Here is a 15,727-nt window from a genome sequence, read left to right as displayed (position 1 = left end):
GTGTGTGTACGTGTGGTGTGTCTGTGTGTACGTGGGGTGTGTGTGTACGTGTGGTGTGTGTGTACGTGTGGGGTGTGTGTGTACGCGTGGTGTGTGTACGTGTGGTGTGTCTGTGTGTACGTGGGGTGTGTGTGTACGTGTGGTGTGTGTGTACGTGTGGGGTGTGTGTGTACGCGTGGTGTGTGTACGTGTGGTGTGTCTGTGTGTACGTGGGGTGTGTGTGTACGTGTGGTGTGTGTGTACGTGTGGGGTGTGTGTGTACGCGTGGTGTGTGTACGTGTGGTGTGTCTGTGTGTACGTGGGGTGTGTGTGTACGTGTGGTGTGTGTGTACGTGTGGGGTGTGTGTGTACGCGTGGTGTGTGTGTGTACGTGTGTGTGTACGTGTGTGTACACGTGTGGTGTAGTGCTGGTGGTGTTGGCTCTGTGCGCCGTGTGTGTGCACGCGGTGTGTGCTCGTACATGTGTGTGCTCGTACATGTGTGTGCTCGTACATGTGTGTGCTCGTACATGTGTGTGCTCGTATGCACGAAGGTGCACGTGTGTGGACGTGTGTACGTGTCTTCAATGCGTGTTCATGCATGTCGGCCTATGTATGCAATTGAATGCACTGTGTGTGTGTGCGTCTGTGGGACGGCCTTCATGGGTGCTCGCTCACAACACTTGCCCCCCAAATGTCTGTCAATGCAATACGGGGACAATGTATTTGCCTTTGTGTGTGTGTGTGCATGTCAACTCCACACTGAGCACATCATTACCGGGGAGACAACGGCGGCTAGCAGAGTTGCCAGAGGCACACGCACAACCCTCGTGTGCCAAGCCGTGGGGATCCTCTCTAGCTGCACTTGCCCCAACAGTTCTGAGTAGTCTACACGGGGGAGCTTTGCCTGTGTGCGTGTGACACGTACCGCGCTCTGGTGATGGTGGTGCACGTGGTGGTGCTGGTGGTGGTGGCTCCGTGTCCTCACACGCACCGCCTCCTCGCCTCGATCTCTACGCCTTTGTCTCTCTACGCCTGTGTGTGTGTCTCTCTACCTGTGTGTCTCTCTGCGCCTGTGTGTGTGTATCTCTGCCTGTGTGTGTCTCTCTGCCTGTGTGTGTCTCTCTGCGCCTGTGTGTGTCTCTCTGCGCCTGTGTGTGTCTCTCTGCGCCTGTGTGTGTGTCTCTGCCTGTGTGTGTGTCTCTGCCTGTGTGTGTCTCTCTGCGCCTGTGTGTGTGTCTCTCTGCCTGTGTGTGTGTCTCTCTGCCTGTGTGTGTGTCTCTCTACCTGTGTGTGTGTCTCTCTGCCTGTGTGTGTCTCTCTGCCTGTGTGTGTCTCTCTCTGCGCCTGTGTGTGTCTCTCTGCCTGTGTGTGTGTCTCTCTACCTGTGTGTGTCTCTCTACCTGTGTGTGTGTCTCTCTGCGCCTGTGTGTGTCTCTCTGCGTCTGTGTGTGTGTCTCTTTGCCTGTGTGTGCCTACGTATCGGTACGTCTCTGTGCGTGTCCCCGTATGACTCTGTGCCTGTCACCGTAGGTATGTGTCAATATGTCCCTGTGTCTGTATGTATATATGCCCGTGTGTGTCTGTACTGTTTGTGCCTACTCCTTTGTATATGTATGTCTAATGTGTCTGTATGTATCCGTGCCTGTCTCTGTGTCTTTATGTCTCTGTCTGTATGTCTCTGTGCCTGTGTGTCTGGCTGTATGTGTCTGTCTGTATATACCCGTGCCTGTATGTGTGTCTGTATGTCTCTGTGTCTGTAATGTATGTGTCTGTATGTCTCTGTATGTGTGTCTGTCTGTATGCCTGTGTCTGTACGTATCTGTGCTTTTGTCTGTATGTGTGTCTGTATGTGTGTGTGTATGTCTGTGTGTGTGTGTCTGTAAGTCTCTGTGTATCTGTACGTATCTGTGCCTGTGTGTCTATGTCAGTGTATGTATCCTAATATTTATACTGGAGATGGATGAACGATGTTTCTCTGTCAGTGTGTCTCTGTCAGTGTGTCTCTGTCTCTGTCAGTGTGTCTCTGTCTCTGTCAGTGTGTCTCTGTCAGTGTGTCTCTGTCTCTGTCAGTGTGTCTCTGTCTCTGTCAGTGTGTCTCTGTCTCTGTCAGTGTGTCTCTGCCTCTGTCAGTGTGTCTCTGCCTCTGTCAGTGTGTCTCTGTCAGTGTGTCTCTGTCAGTGTGTCTCTGTCAGTGTGTCTCTGTCTCTGTCAGTGTGTCTCTGTCTCTGTCAGTGTGTCTCTGCCTCTGTCAGTGTGTCTCTGTCTCTGTCAGTGTGTCTCTGTCTCTGTCAGTGTCTCTGTCTCTGTCAGTGTTGTCAGTGTGTCTCTGTCAGTGTGTCTCTGTCAGTGTGTCTCTGTCAGTGTGTCTCTGCCTCTGTCAGTGTGTCTCTGTCTCTGTCAGTGTGTCTCTGTCAGTGTGTCTCTGTCAGTGTGTCTCTGTCTCTGTCAGTGTGTCTCTGTCTCTGTCAGTGTGTCTCTGCCTCTGTCAGTGTGTCTCTGTCTCTGTCAGTGTGTCTCTGTCTCTGTCAGTGTCTCTGTCTCTGTCAGTGTGTCTGTCAGTGTGTCTCTGTCAGTGTGTCTCTGTCAGTGTGTCTCTGTCTCTGTCAGTGTGTCTCTGTCTGTCAGTGTGTCTCTGTCAGTGTGTCTCTGTCTCTGTCAGTGTGTCTCTGTCTCTGTCAGTGTGTCTCTCGCTGCTTCTATATCTCAGGACGTCCCGACTCAGTGCGTGTCTCTGGATGTCTCGGTGTCTCCGTCTTCTCGGTCTGTGTGTCTGTGTGTCTCCGGGGGTCGTGAGTCGAGGTTATACGCCTTGTGGGTCGGAGGTGTCTCCGCGTCTCCCGGTATGTGTCTGTGTATCCGTGTCTCCCGGTATGTCTGTGTCTCTGCGTCTCCCGGTATGTGTCTGTGTATCCGTGTCTCCCGGTATGTCTGTGTCTCCCAGTATGTCTCTGTGTCTCTGTGTCTCCCGGTATTTCTCTGTCTCCGTGTCTCCCGGTATGTCTCTGTGTCTGTGTCTCCCGGTATGTCTCTGTGTCTTCGTGTCTCCCGCTACGCGTGTCTCCCGGTATGTCTGTGTCTCTGTGTCTCCCGGTAAGTATGTCTCTGTGTCTCCCGGTATGTCTCCGCGTCTCCCCTCCGCGTCTCCCCGTGGTATACAGTGCTGGTTATCGTGGCTACAGTGAACGCGGAGAGAGCGCCGCGTCTCCCTCGCGCTCCCCTCTCGCTCGCTCCCTCGCACGCTCCTCCTCCTCGCTCGCGCAAAATGGCCCAGCGAGGGAGGGGAGAGCGTGGAGGGGAGAGGGGGGAGAGGGGGGAGAGCGTGAAGGGGGGAGGGGGGAGAGGGAGGGGAGAGCGTGGAGGGGAGAGGGGGGAGAGGGGGGAGAGCGTGAAGGGGGGAGGGGGGAGAGGGAGGGGAGAGCGTGGAGGGGAGAGGGGGGAGAGGGGGGAGAGCGTGAAGGGGGGAGGGGGGAGAGGGAGGGGAGAGCGTGGAGGGGAGAGGGGGGAGAGGGGGGAGAGCGTGAAGGGGGGAGGGGGGAGAGGGAGGGGAGAGAGGGAGGGGGGAGAGCGTGGAGGGGGGAGAGGGGGGAGGGGAGAGGGGGGAGAGCGTGGAGGGGGGAGGGGGGAGAGCGTGAAGGGGAGAGAGGGAGAGGGAGGGGAGAGCGTGAAGGGGAGAGGGAGGGTAGAGCGTGCGGGTGGCTGAGAAGGAGGGGAGAGGGTGCGGGGAGGGAGAGAGAGGGGGAAGAGGGGGGTGGTGAGAGGGGGGGGGGGTGAGGCGGGCGTGCGGGGGTAGAGCACACGAGGGAGAGAGACGGAGAGAGAGAGAGAACAAGCGGGAGAGAGGGTGAGAGGGAGGCGAGAGGGAGTGCTAACGCGAGCGAGAGAGAGGGCGAGAGGGAGGAGAGCGACGCCTTCCAATTGTCCCGTCCCCCCCCCCGTCCTCCTCTGTCCACTGCGACTCTCACGGCCGTGAGAGGCGGGAGACTCGGGTCACAATGGCGCCGCTGTTCCACCGCTCCCGAAACCACCTCGCGTCATCCAAACACAGAGAGGAGATCAACACAAGCACACAACCACCAGACGGGTTCACGCGCACAGCCACAAGACGGGTTCACGCGCACTGCCACACAACCACCAGGCAGGGTTCACGCGCTCAGCCACACAACAACCAGACAGGGTTCACGCGCACAACCACCAGACGGGCTCACACAACAACCAGACGGGTTCACGCGCACTGCCACACAACAACCAGACGGGTTCACGCGCACTGCCACACAACCACCAGACGGGGTTCACGCGCACTGCCACACAACCACCAGACGGGTTCACGCGCACTGCCACACAACCACCAGACGGGGTTCACGCGCACTGCCACACAACCACCAGACGGGTTCACGCGCACTGCCACACAACCACCAGACGGGTTCACGCGCACAACCACCAGACGGGGTTCACGCGCACTGCCACACAACCACCAGACGGGTTCACGCGCACTGCCACACAACCACCAGACGGGTTCACGCGCACTGCCACACAACCACCAGACGGGTTCACGCGCACTGCCACACAACCACCACACGGGTTCACGCGCTCAGCCACACAACCACCACACGGGTTCACGCGCACTGCCACACAACAACCAGACGGGTTCACGCGCACTGCCACACAACCACCAGACGGGTTCACGCGCACAACAACCAGACGGGTTCACGCGCTCAGCCACACAACCAGCAGACGGGTTCACGCGCACTGCCACACAACCACCAGACGGGTTCACGCGCACTGCCACACAACCACCAGACGGGTTCACGCACACTGCCACACAACCACCAGACGGGTTCACGCGCACAACAACCAGACGGGTTCACGCGCACTGCCACACAACCACCAGACGGGTTCACGCGCTCAGCCACACAACCACCAGACGGGTTCACGCGCTCAGCCACAGATTGATTAATACCGATAACCAGATGGGTTAATATCGATAACTATTTAACCGGAAGAATGCACAGAGATCAGCACGTCACCAGATGGTAGGCAATAATCAGATCGACGTGTAACCAGATGTACCAATATCCAGACAAACACACAGCTAGTTGGATATATCTGTACTGTAGATCTAAACAAATGTAATTATTGACAAAACATCCCAAATGCTAAAAATGTACCCGCAAATGACTCGTACTTGGATTACGCAGCAGCAGCAGCATCGCCCCGACAACTTTGGCAGGACCCTCCCGTGTCAAAGTCCCGAGACTCGGCGAGGTTTTGATACCGATACAAAGACAAAGGTCCCCCGTATCGCCTCCACCGACTGCTGGGGCAAGTGCTGTGAGCGAGTATCACCTGTCAAGGTCAGCACGTGCTGGCTTTGACAGGCCGTGATGTTGACACACCGCACCAGGCTGACGTTTGAGGTTGAGTCGACCTAGGGGAAGGGGGGGGGGCATCTTCGGTTCAGATAATCGTCACTGGTATTGGCCGTGAGCGGAAATCGAACACGAGTCGCCAGGTTTGTCGAGCAGCGCGCTAACCGTTGCGCCACCGCTCCCCGCCCTACCGATACAGTATACACACGTACAGATCGCCTGATATCCAGACACATGTCCATGATATCTGTTTAGCCGGTTAGGGAACCACATCTCCATTATAGATAACCAGATAGCCATATGGGTAAAGATAGCAAGCCAGGTGGACAAATATCCATACAGATAGCCAGATATGTACATACAGAATAATATACAAAATATACAAATAGTCAGATATACATACGCACAGAGAGCTAGTTAGTCTTATAGATAAACAGATAACCATATAATTATTCAAGTAGGCAGCGTGCCATTAGCTGGTTCGCCACTCATCATAAGATAGACGGTACAATAACTATATATAGGGAGATAGCAAGTTAATCAGACAGCTAGGTAGACATATATACATATGTAAGACAAGCCAGACAGACAAATCAGTTAGTCAGATAGTTGGGCAGATAGCAACAAATATATCAAGAGAGCCTACGAGCCAATGTACAAACCATACAGCTCCCCCACCTGCCCAACTACACCGTAGTAATCCCGTCAACTCGCCGCACACTCAACTCAATAGCTGTCGCCAGCGAGCCTCGCAACAAGTCACCCAGTCGAATGGAGAGGCAGTCATAAACTGAGCAAGTAGCCAGCTGCCAAAACCCCGTGCCAGTGTGCGTGTCAGTGTGGGGAGCGGTGGTGTAGCGGTTAGCGCTACGAACCTGGCGACCGGGATCGATCCCCGCTCACGGCCAACACCGGTGACGATTATCTGAACCGGTTGCTGGGCCTCCCCTAGGTCGACTCAGCCTCGAATGAGTACATGGTCCGGTGCGTAAAAACATCGCCGCTGGGGAGAGAAAGGCGGTCGGGCGTGGAGCTGGCCACCCACCCCCTCGTGTAATGTTGCGGCTTTCATAGATGCTCGCTAACAGCACTTGCCCCAACAGTCTGTTAAGGCTATACGGGGGATCTTTGTCAGTGTGTGAGTGTGTGTCAGTGTGTGTGTCAGTGGGGAGCGGTCGTGCAGGGGTTAGCGCGCTGCTCCGCAAAACCCGGCGACCCCAGTTCTATTCCCGGCCACGGCTAACATCAGCGGTGAATATCTGAACCAGTCCTGGGCCTCCCCTAGGTCGACTCAGCCTCAAATGTGTACCTTGTGTGATGTGTAAACATTAGCACCGGTAGAGACAAAGGCGGCCGGGCGTGGTGCTGGCCACTCACCCCCTCGTGTGCCGTGTGAGCCTTAGTAGGTGCTCGCTAACAGCACTTGCCCCAACAGTCTTCGCGGTTATACGGGGGATCTTTGTCCGCGTGCGTCGTATTATGTTTGTATGTCATGTGGCTCGGGTTTGTGTGTCAGTATGTGTCAGTGTGTATCAACAATGTGTGATGTTTGGTATGTGGGGGGTGGCATGCCGGGAATGGGGGAGTATTTGAGGGTAGGGTAAGGAATCGTGCTATACAGTATTTCAAAGTCAGATGCAGGGTACGGAATGCAGTGCGCACTTGATCAGACAGTATACATACGGACGTACGTGTGTATACTGTCGCGGGTTTCGTTATCACAGAGCGCCTGAATGGACCCAAGAACAACCGCACACACACACACTTACAAAGACAACTCATCCTCCGTACAGCCGATATCGGCTGGTTGAGGCAAGTGCAGTTTGCGAGCACCTATGAAGGGGAAGTCGCACAGGTGAATGGCCAGCACCGCCTATTATCTTCCAAGTACGGCATCAGGCACTAACTCAAGGCCGAGCCGACCTAGGGGAGGCCCAGCACCGGTGGAAATGTTCGTCACCGATGTTCGCCGTGAGCGGAAATCGAACTCGGGTTTGCCGGGTTCGTGGCGCAGTACGCTAACCGATGCGCCACCGCTCCCCAACAAACGCCACACAACGACACATCGACACGCGGGTACCGCAGACGAATATCCCCGGTGTGGGCCACGCCGTTTGTTGGGGGCTAGTTCTGTCGGCGAGCACCAATTCGTAGTCGCACACCGACACACACAAACGCACAAGCGACAAAGATCCCCCGTAGTGCATTAACATAATGTTGTTGTGAGCGAGCAGCAACTAAACACACCGAACATACAAAGATTCCCCGAATAGCCTGAACAGACTGTTGGGGCAAGCGCTGTTAGCGAGCACCTATGAAGGCCGGCACGACACACGAGGGGGTGGGTGGCCAACACCTCTCCCGGCCGCCTTTGTCTCCCCAACGGCGATGTTTATACACCGCACCAGGTACTCATTTGAGGCTGAGTCGACCTAGGGGAGGCCCGGAACCGGTTCAGATGATCGTCACTGGTGTTGACCGTGAGCGGGAATCGAACTCGGGTGGCCAGGTTGGTCGCGCAGGGCGCTAACCACTCCATTACCGCTCCCCACACGCATACACAAAGTCACACACCCACACACAACGGCACACAAAGTCACACACACACCTACACACAAACTCTCACACACAACTACACAAATACAGTCATTGATATGCGCGAGCGCACATACAGTCACGCGCAGACACAGTCACACAAACTCTTACGAATACAGTCACACACATAAACACGTGCTTGCACACTGTGTGTGTATACACACTCTGTGTATGCACACTGTGTGTGTGTATACACAGTGAGTGTATGCATGTGTACACACACACTGTTTATATACACATGCAATTTTGGGGCACGTGCACACAGTGTGTAAGACAAAGATCCCCCGTATAGCCTTAACAGACTGTTGGGGCAAGTGTTGTTATCGAGTACCTATTAAGTCCGGGCATGACACACGAGATGGTGGGTGGCCAGCACGACGCCCGGTCGCCTTTGTATCCCTAGCGGCGATGTTTACACACCGCGCCGGGTACAGTACAATTTTTTTTAAAGGTTGAGTCGACCTAGGGGAGGCCCAGGACCTGTTCAGATAATCGTCACTGATGTTAGCCGTGAGCGGGCGAGTCGAACTCGGGTCTCCGGATTCGTTGCGCCGCGCGCTAACCGCTAGAAATGACGCTGCCCACACAGAACCGCACAGGTGTATACTCGTAACACACAAGTACCCACCCACGTGCATCATTAAGGCTCCGCACACGAGGAAAGACACGCGCCCTGCACTTCGCAACTCTCACGCGTACACAATGCGCACACTCCATAACCATAGTGCCCGCACAAAGACCCCCCCCCCCACACACACAGCGTAGCCTCTTCATGCGCTTAGCGAGCACCTATGAAGGCCGGCACAAAATAAAAGACAGTCAAATATTCCCCGTATAGCCTTTAACAGAGTGTTGGGGAAGGTGCTGTTAGCGAGCTCCTATGAAGGTCGGGACGACACGCAGAGTGGCCACCACCACGCCCGGCCGCCTTTGTCTCCCCAGTGGCGAAAATACAGTGTATATATATACCTGAACACGTGGGATGGCCGTGTGGCTCAGAGGTCAGGGTGCTGGCTGATCCGGGAAGCGCTGGGAGCCTGGGTTCGAATCCGAGTTTTAGCCACTGCCCGCGATTGAAACGGATTCTTCCAAGTGGAGCGAGTTGGTTGTCTCAGCGCCGTCACCGTGACCTACACAGAGACCCTTAGACTCACACAGAGACCCGTAACGTCACGTAGAGACACATAGACTGGCATTAAAACGCTTTCTCTCAAGTGTAGCGAGTTTAACAACGCGCGCACACACAAAAAAAAACCCGTCGTATTAAATAAGAGCTTTTCATACACTGTAACGTGGCAAAATTCCAGCCTCTGAGAATTAAAATACATTTCTCAGCGTGACAGTCATGTGACGAGCGCTACTGAGTGCACGAGGGAGGTGCAACGGCTAAGCTTCGATGTGAGGCGACGTTTCGGGCGACGTCCCTTGTTAATCTCCCGTTTGCTACGAAGAAGGCTCAAAAGCGTCGCATATTTTTTTACCGTATATACTATACATATATTATTTTAGGATCGTGTTTAGTTTTCGTAACTTCTATTGCGGCGCGTTTTAATAATTAATAGTTACAATAAGCCTTCATCCAGCAGTGGATTGATTGACAAGGGGGCAGAGCGCCGGTGTTTGTGAATGGTTTAAGGTGATGTGCGATTCTGTCTTGTGAGCGATGTCCCCGTGGTTTAAGAGGTGGGGGGGGGGGGGGGGTTAGTGGTGGAGTTCCCAGTGACAATGCCATAGTCGTTGTAAGTCGTGTTGAATCCACTCAGACTCGAATCGTCGTGTGATCTTGATTCAGTGGGGCAAACGGAAGCAGCTATCCGCGCACAGAACACAAATATTACCGCATGTTCTGGATGATAAGACGTTCTCGAAAGTAAGACCTCCCCCCGCCTTCCTCAAACTTGTGCCCCGTATCAATAAAGTTACACGGATGTGGTCCAACACAGACACCGCTACCGGATTATAAGACTCACCCCTCACTTTTGCGTTAAAATACATAAGGGGGGGGGGGGGCGGAGTGCGTCTTATAATCAATAGAATACGGTAATAGGGCAAATGTAGAAACGACCAAAAGCATTCAGAAGGAAGGAAACGCGACAATGAAGATCGCACGCGGAGAGCAGCGAAATGGAACTCGGGGCGGAGTGGCGTGCCAGGCCCGAGGAGATGGATTCTCTCTCGCAACAAAACTCGTTCGTGAGTTTAGAGTACTGTACCGGAGGTAAAGAACAATGTAAGATTAAATACAACAAAAACGGATGGAGCGGTGGTGCAGTGGTTAGCGGCGCTGCGTCATCAACCTAATGCCGGGCGCCTGTTTTCGATTTCCCGGCCACGGCTAAAATATCCGTAGTGAGTGTTATGTGAACCGGTACTGACACCTCATCTACTACCCCCACCAGCGTGGTGAAGTATGGTCAAACAACCGTCAGAATCGACAAGGCATACGGGAGAATGCATCGTGAACAGCGGCCGGACATAGGGCTATACATGAATATAATTACTATTAGCAGCAGCATAATATTCGAAAATGAGTTTTATTACCCGTCTCAAAGTTGTTGACAGATGTTACAACAACGAATTTAAAATAACACAGCCTTAAAAATGGAAACATATATAGTAGGCAGACGTTTAAGGCAATGACCCTTCTCTATGGCAGAGAGATCGACCGATTTGCAGACGGATGCTCATCGCGGTGTCTTAATCAGCAAAAGCGATTTTTTTTGGAACTGGCACGTGCACATATCCGTGATGACACGTGAATACAATTAACTCTAATAATTAATAACTATTATTAAATTAAGAACCCTTTCTTTCATTCCACATCTCCGCATGAAAATACAACGATATAATCTTAGCCTGTGTTCAATGAGTTTCCAGCTTGTCGACTGCGTGTGTGTGTGTGTTTTACGGAAATCGAAGTTCACGGAAATATGTTCACAGCAATAGGAAAGGCGAGGTTCCGTTCACCAACTGAGAAATGAACCGTGCCCCCCATGAGCAGCCAGGGGTGGGCGATTACTTACGCGCGAACAGCGTGGTTTCATTGCAAGGTTAACACGTTACCTCTCAACGCTACGTACGGTGCGAAAGAAGTTCAACATACAGATCTGTCCCCTCTGTAGGGGGGGGGGTGGGTAGGTGCAAGATGATAATTATCGTAATTATAATTCAAAATCAACGAATTTTTGTGCAAAGTTGTGATGTTGCTATTTAACGACGTTGCCCTTTATTATAAAAATATCGGCCACATTCATCAACAGGGTCGGCAAAAACTTTGGCGATGTAAAAAAAAATAACCGGCGCTAAAAGGTGAGATAGCGGTGGCGTTTATTGCATCGTCTGGTCGTGCGGCTTGGGAAGTGACGCCACTCCCGCTCGTGCAGAATCAGAATATGTATCGGTGCCGCGTATGGGCGCTTGCATTATATTACTCGCTTTTACTGGAAAAAAAAATATCAAACCCGAACACATTCGTGAATCACACTGTGCGTGGCCTTATAATTAATATACATATAATAGGTGACGTTTCGGGCAATGATCCTTCTTCGTAGCAACTCGTTGGTATCTTCCGTCACTGGCAAGGCCAGCCCCTTACACTTGAAACGTTGAATTGTAAACTTCGCTTTGTTGTATAACTGATGATGAGAAATCCTCTCTCGCACGATTTTCTGACCGCATGCACGCCTGTCACCGGGCACACGCGTGTGTGCACGCGTGTGTGCACGCGCGTATGTGCGCGCGTGTGTTTATCCCAGCCTCAAACGAGTACACCGTGCGGTGCGTAGTAAACATATGCACTGGGGAGACAAAGGCGGCCGCGCTGTTAGTTGGTCACCCACCCCCATCGTGTGCCGTCCCGGCCTTCATAGAAACTACCAGCTAAAGGCACTTGCCCCGGCAGACTGCTCAGGCTACACGGGGGATATCTTTATCGTTGTGCATTTGTCTGCGATGCTTCAGGGTTTCGCAAGCGCGCCGCGCTACAAAGCGGGGCAAACTTGAGTTCGATTCCCGCCCGTGGTGAGGGTCAGCCGTGAATGGGTTCTGGAAACCGGTCCGGGTGTGCCTTGACTCGCTGTAGGTTGACTCAGCCTCAAATAAAATCGGCAGTGCCCGATGCTGAGTAATAAACCATAATAGAGGTTTTTGGGGGGGTTAGATTGCGTAAATATATAAACGTGTCGTTAAACCCGCCACCACCCGACACAGCCAACTAGTAAGGGTTGTCACGTAAACAGAACGTACCAATTCGTTACTAGTACAGCACACCGGTGTGTTGGAGAGCCAAGCCAAAACATTTGTGTTGTGGCTTGTTCTGTTTACGTGACAAACCTTAATAATTGGCTGTGTCGGGTGGTGGCGGGTTTAACGACGAATTTATATATTTACGCGATCTAACCCACAAAAAAAAAACCTGCATTATGGATGCTATTGGTCGCGAAAGCCTGCTGCGTGTTAAACAGAAGTAATACACGTGAGCACTGCTTGTTCCACCCTCGCACTCATTCGCCGCGCCGACATTCAAAGGTTCTGGACGGACAGCGTTCGTCCCCGACTGTCTGCCGGGGCGCGTGAACGTGTGTTGTGTTCACGCGCGTGCGTTACGTGTATGTGATGGGTTCGCACGATGCGCTACGAACCCCGGCGACTCAAGTCTCAAATGAGTACCTGGTGTGATCATCGTCGCTCGGGAGACAAAGGCGGCCGGGCGTGGCGCTGGTCACCCACCCCCTCGTGTGCGGTGCCGGCCTTCATAGGTGCTCGCTAACAGCACTTGCCCCCCAACAGTCTGTTAAGGCTATACGGGTGATCTTTGTCTTTGTGTGCGAGTTTGAGTGTGTACCCTATGCGTGTACGTGCTCGTGTGTGTGTGTGCATGCTATTATACGATATGTGTGTGCGCATTTGTTTCACAGAGCCGTGTGTATGTTGTGCTTAATTGTGCGTGCCCGAGCCTGCGTAATGTATTTGTGTGCACGTCTGTGGGTGTTTGTGTGTCTTCGTCTTTTGTGGGAGTGGCGCAGTGGTGAGCGCGCTGCGCTACGACACCAGCGACCCCAGTTTGATTCCTGATATTGGTCATCATCACCGGTGACGAACCGGTGCTGGGCCTCCCCTATGTCGACTCAACCTTTAAACATTAGTACATGGTGCGGTGTGTAAACATCAGCACTGGGGAAACCAAGGCGGTCGGGCACGGTGCTGGACACCCACCCCCTCGTTCCGGCTTTCATAGGTGCTCGCTAACAACACTTGCCCCAACAGTCTCTTAAAGGTCACACGGTGCAGTCTTTGTGGGGGTGGCGCAGTGGTTAGCGCGTTGCGCTACAAACCCAGCGACCTGAGTTTGATTCCCGCTCATGGAAATCATCGGAGATGAACCCGTTCTGGGCCGCCCCTTCGTCGACTCGACCTTAAAAACGAATACATGGTGCGGTCTGTTAAAGATCTTTGTCTTGTTTTTGTTTTGTTTATCCCAGATTGCGCTCGTGAGGTTGAATTCCATGAGCGAATGCTTGATCTACGGGTAACCTTAATGCAACGCGCCAACAACATTTGATAATTTTACTTTGAATACAGACGACTTTATGCAGGAATACATTATTGATTGTTGCAGGGAATACCTGCCACTCAATCCACCAACAGGCAACGATGCATATGCTAATGTATACCTGTTCAACAGAAAATGTGATTTTAATTTAATTATCACCAGTCCCCATGGTGTGAAGTGTAGTCTCCAAGTCTAATCCACGCGATCTCTCTGGCCTCTTTGTTTATGTGCTACGAAGAAGGGCCATTGCCCGAAATGTCGCCTATTAAATATTTATGCATGCAGGTTAGAGTCTAATGTAAGAGGGTAGGTAACGGCTATTGTACCACGTGTCTCCGGCAGGTGGCAGCAGAAGGCACATGACCCCCCTGAACCTATTAAATAAAAACGTGATTTCGTAATGCTGCTGCGTTGGTAGTGGTGCACACGCACAAATAACACATACTCAATAGATTTGTCAATAATACTGCGGATTTATTTGTAAAATATACTGTATATTTATAATTGGCGACGTTTTGGGCAATGTCCCTTTTTCATATCACATTAGGAGAGGCCAGAGATATCGAGTGGATAATAAGACGTACCACGGGCATGATGAGAATTCAAACTTTAAGATGCTTCCTGATGAACAGTGTTTCAATTGCCTTATGAACACTTATTTACGATTAACAATTACCAGAAACGCCGCCTATCATATATTTTCCTTTTAAAGGCCGCAGTGTTATTTACGAGTGTGTTGAGTAATTTTAAATAAGCAGTCTGCTTCCCATATCTGTCTCTGCACATACAAAAAAAATCTAGGATATATTTGTTTAAACACGTAGCAGGCTTTTGCGACTAGTATCATCCATAATAGAGTTTTTGTTGGATTAGATCGCGTAAATATATAAATGTGTCGTTAAAACCCGCCACCATCTGACACAGCCAACTAGTAATGGTTGTCACGTAAACAGAACGTGCCAATTCGTCAAATCGGTGATGTGTTTGAGAGCCAAGCCACAACATTTACAAATGTTGTGGCTTCGCTGTCCAAAACACGTGGTGCTGACCACCCATCCCCTCGTGTGCCGTGCCGGCCTTCATAGGTGCTCGCCAACAGCACTTGCCTCAACAGTCTGTTACGACTATACGGGTGATCTTTGTCTTTGTGTGCGAGTTTGAGTGTGTACCCTATGCGTGTACGTGCTCGTGTGTGTGTGTGTGCATGCTATTATACGATATGTGTGTGCGCATGTTTGACAGAGCCGTGTGTATGTTGTGTTTTATTGTGCGTGCCCGAGCCGAGGTAATGTATTTGTGTGCACGTCTGTGGGTGTTTGTGTGTCTTTGTCTTTTGTGCGAGTGGCGCTATTATACAGCACTTGCCCCAAGAGCCTGTTTCAGGCTACACGGGGCTCGTGAAGGATGTCGCTGGGCAGTTGGAGGCAGTCGCCCTCCAGCAACAACGGAGGGCAGAGTAGCAACGCTCACAACAACGAGCAGAGCACCGGGCGGATAAAACGCAGCGAGTTCGCACAGCAGGGGGCACAGGTGGTGCATCAGCCAGCCGAGTCAGTCGACCTTATACTGCATAGCACCACCTGCAGGGTCTATCCCGTGACCTCCTGCCAGCAGCGAGCATCAGATACTACACGTGGCCTCAAGGCGCACACCTAGCCTGGCACAAGCGCCGTGTTGATTCGACCTTTAAAAGGAGAATACCTGGGGAGACAAAGGCGGCCGGGCGTTGTATTGTACTGACCAACCACCTCGTGCTTCATAGGCACTCGCTAACAGCACTTGCCCCAACAGTCTGTGAAGGCTACACGGGTAATCCCTGTCTTTATTTGCGTGTGTGTTTTTGTGTGTGTTTGTGTGTGCGTGTGTGTGTTTGTGTGTGTGTTTGTGTGTATGCGTGTGTGTGTGTTTGTGTGTGTGTGTTTGTGTGTGTTTGTGTGTGTTGTGTGGACGGGTTCCGCAGGATTGGAAGGATGCCCTGGTGGTCCCCCTCTTTAAGAAGGAGGACCGCACAGACTGTAACAACTACAGGGGCATCTCACTCCTCAGTGTGCCGGGAAAGGTCCTGGCAAGGATTATTCAACATCGCCTTGCTAGGCACGCTGAGGAGAGGCTTGCGGAGCCCCAATGGGGTTTCAGGAAAGGGCAGTCCTGCACAGATGCCATATTTTCTGTCCGTCTGCTACAGCAGAGGTGTAGGGAATTCCAACAAGACCTACATCTCTGCTTTATTGACC

The sequence above is a fragment of the Lethenteron reissneri genome, chromosome 23 (assembly GCF_015708825.2).
Source record: "Lethenteron reissneri isolate LAM-NWPU_2019-01 chromosome 23, ASM1570882v1, whole genome shotgun sequence".
Classification (NCBI taxonomy): Eukaryota; Metazoa; Chordata; class Hyperoartia; order Petromyzontiformes; family Petromyzontidae; genus Lethenteron; species Lethenteron reissneri.
Note: the sequence above shows the minus strand (reverse complement) of the source record.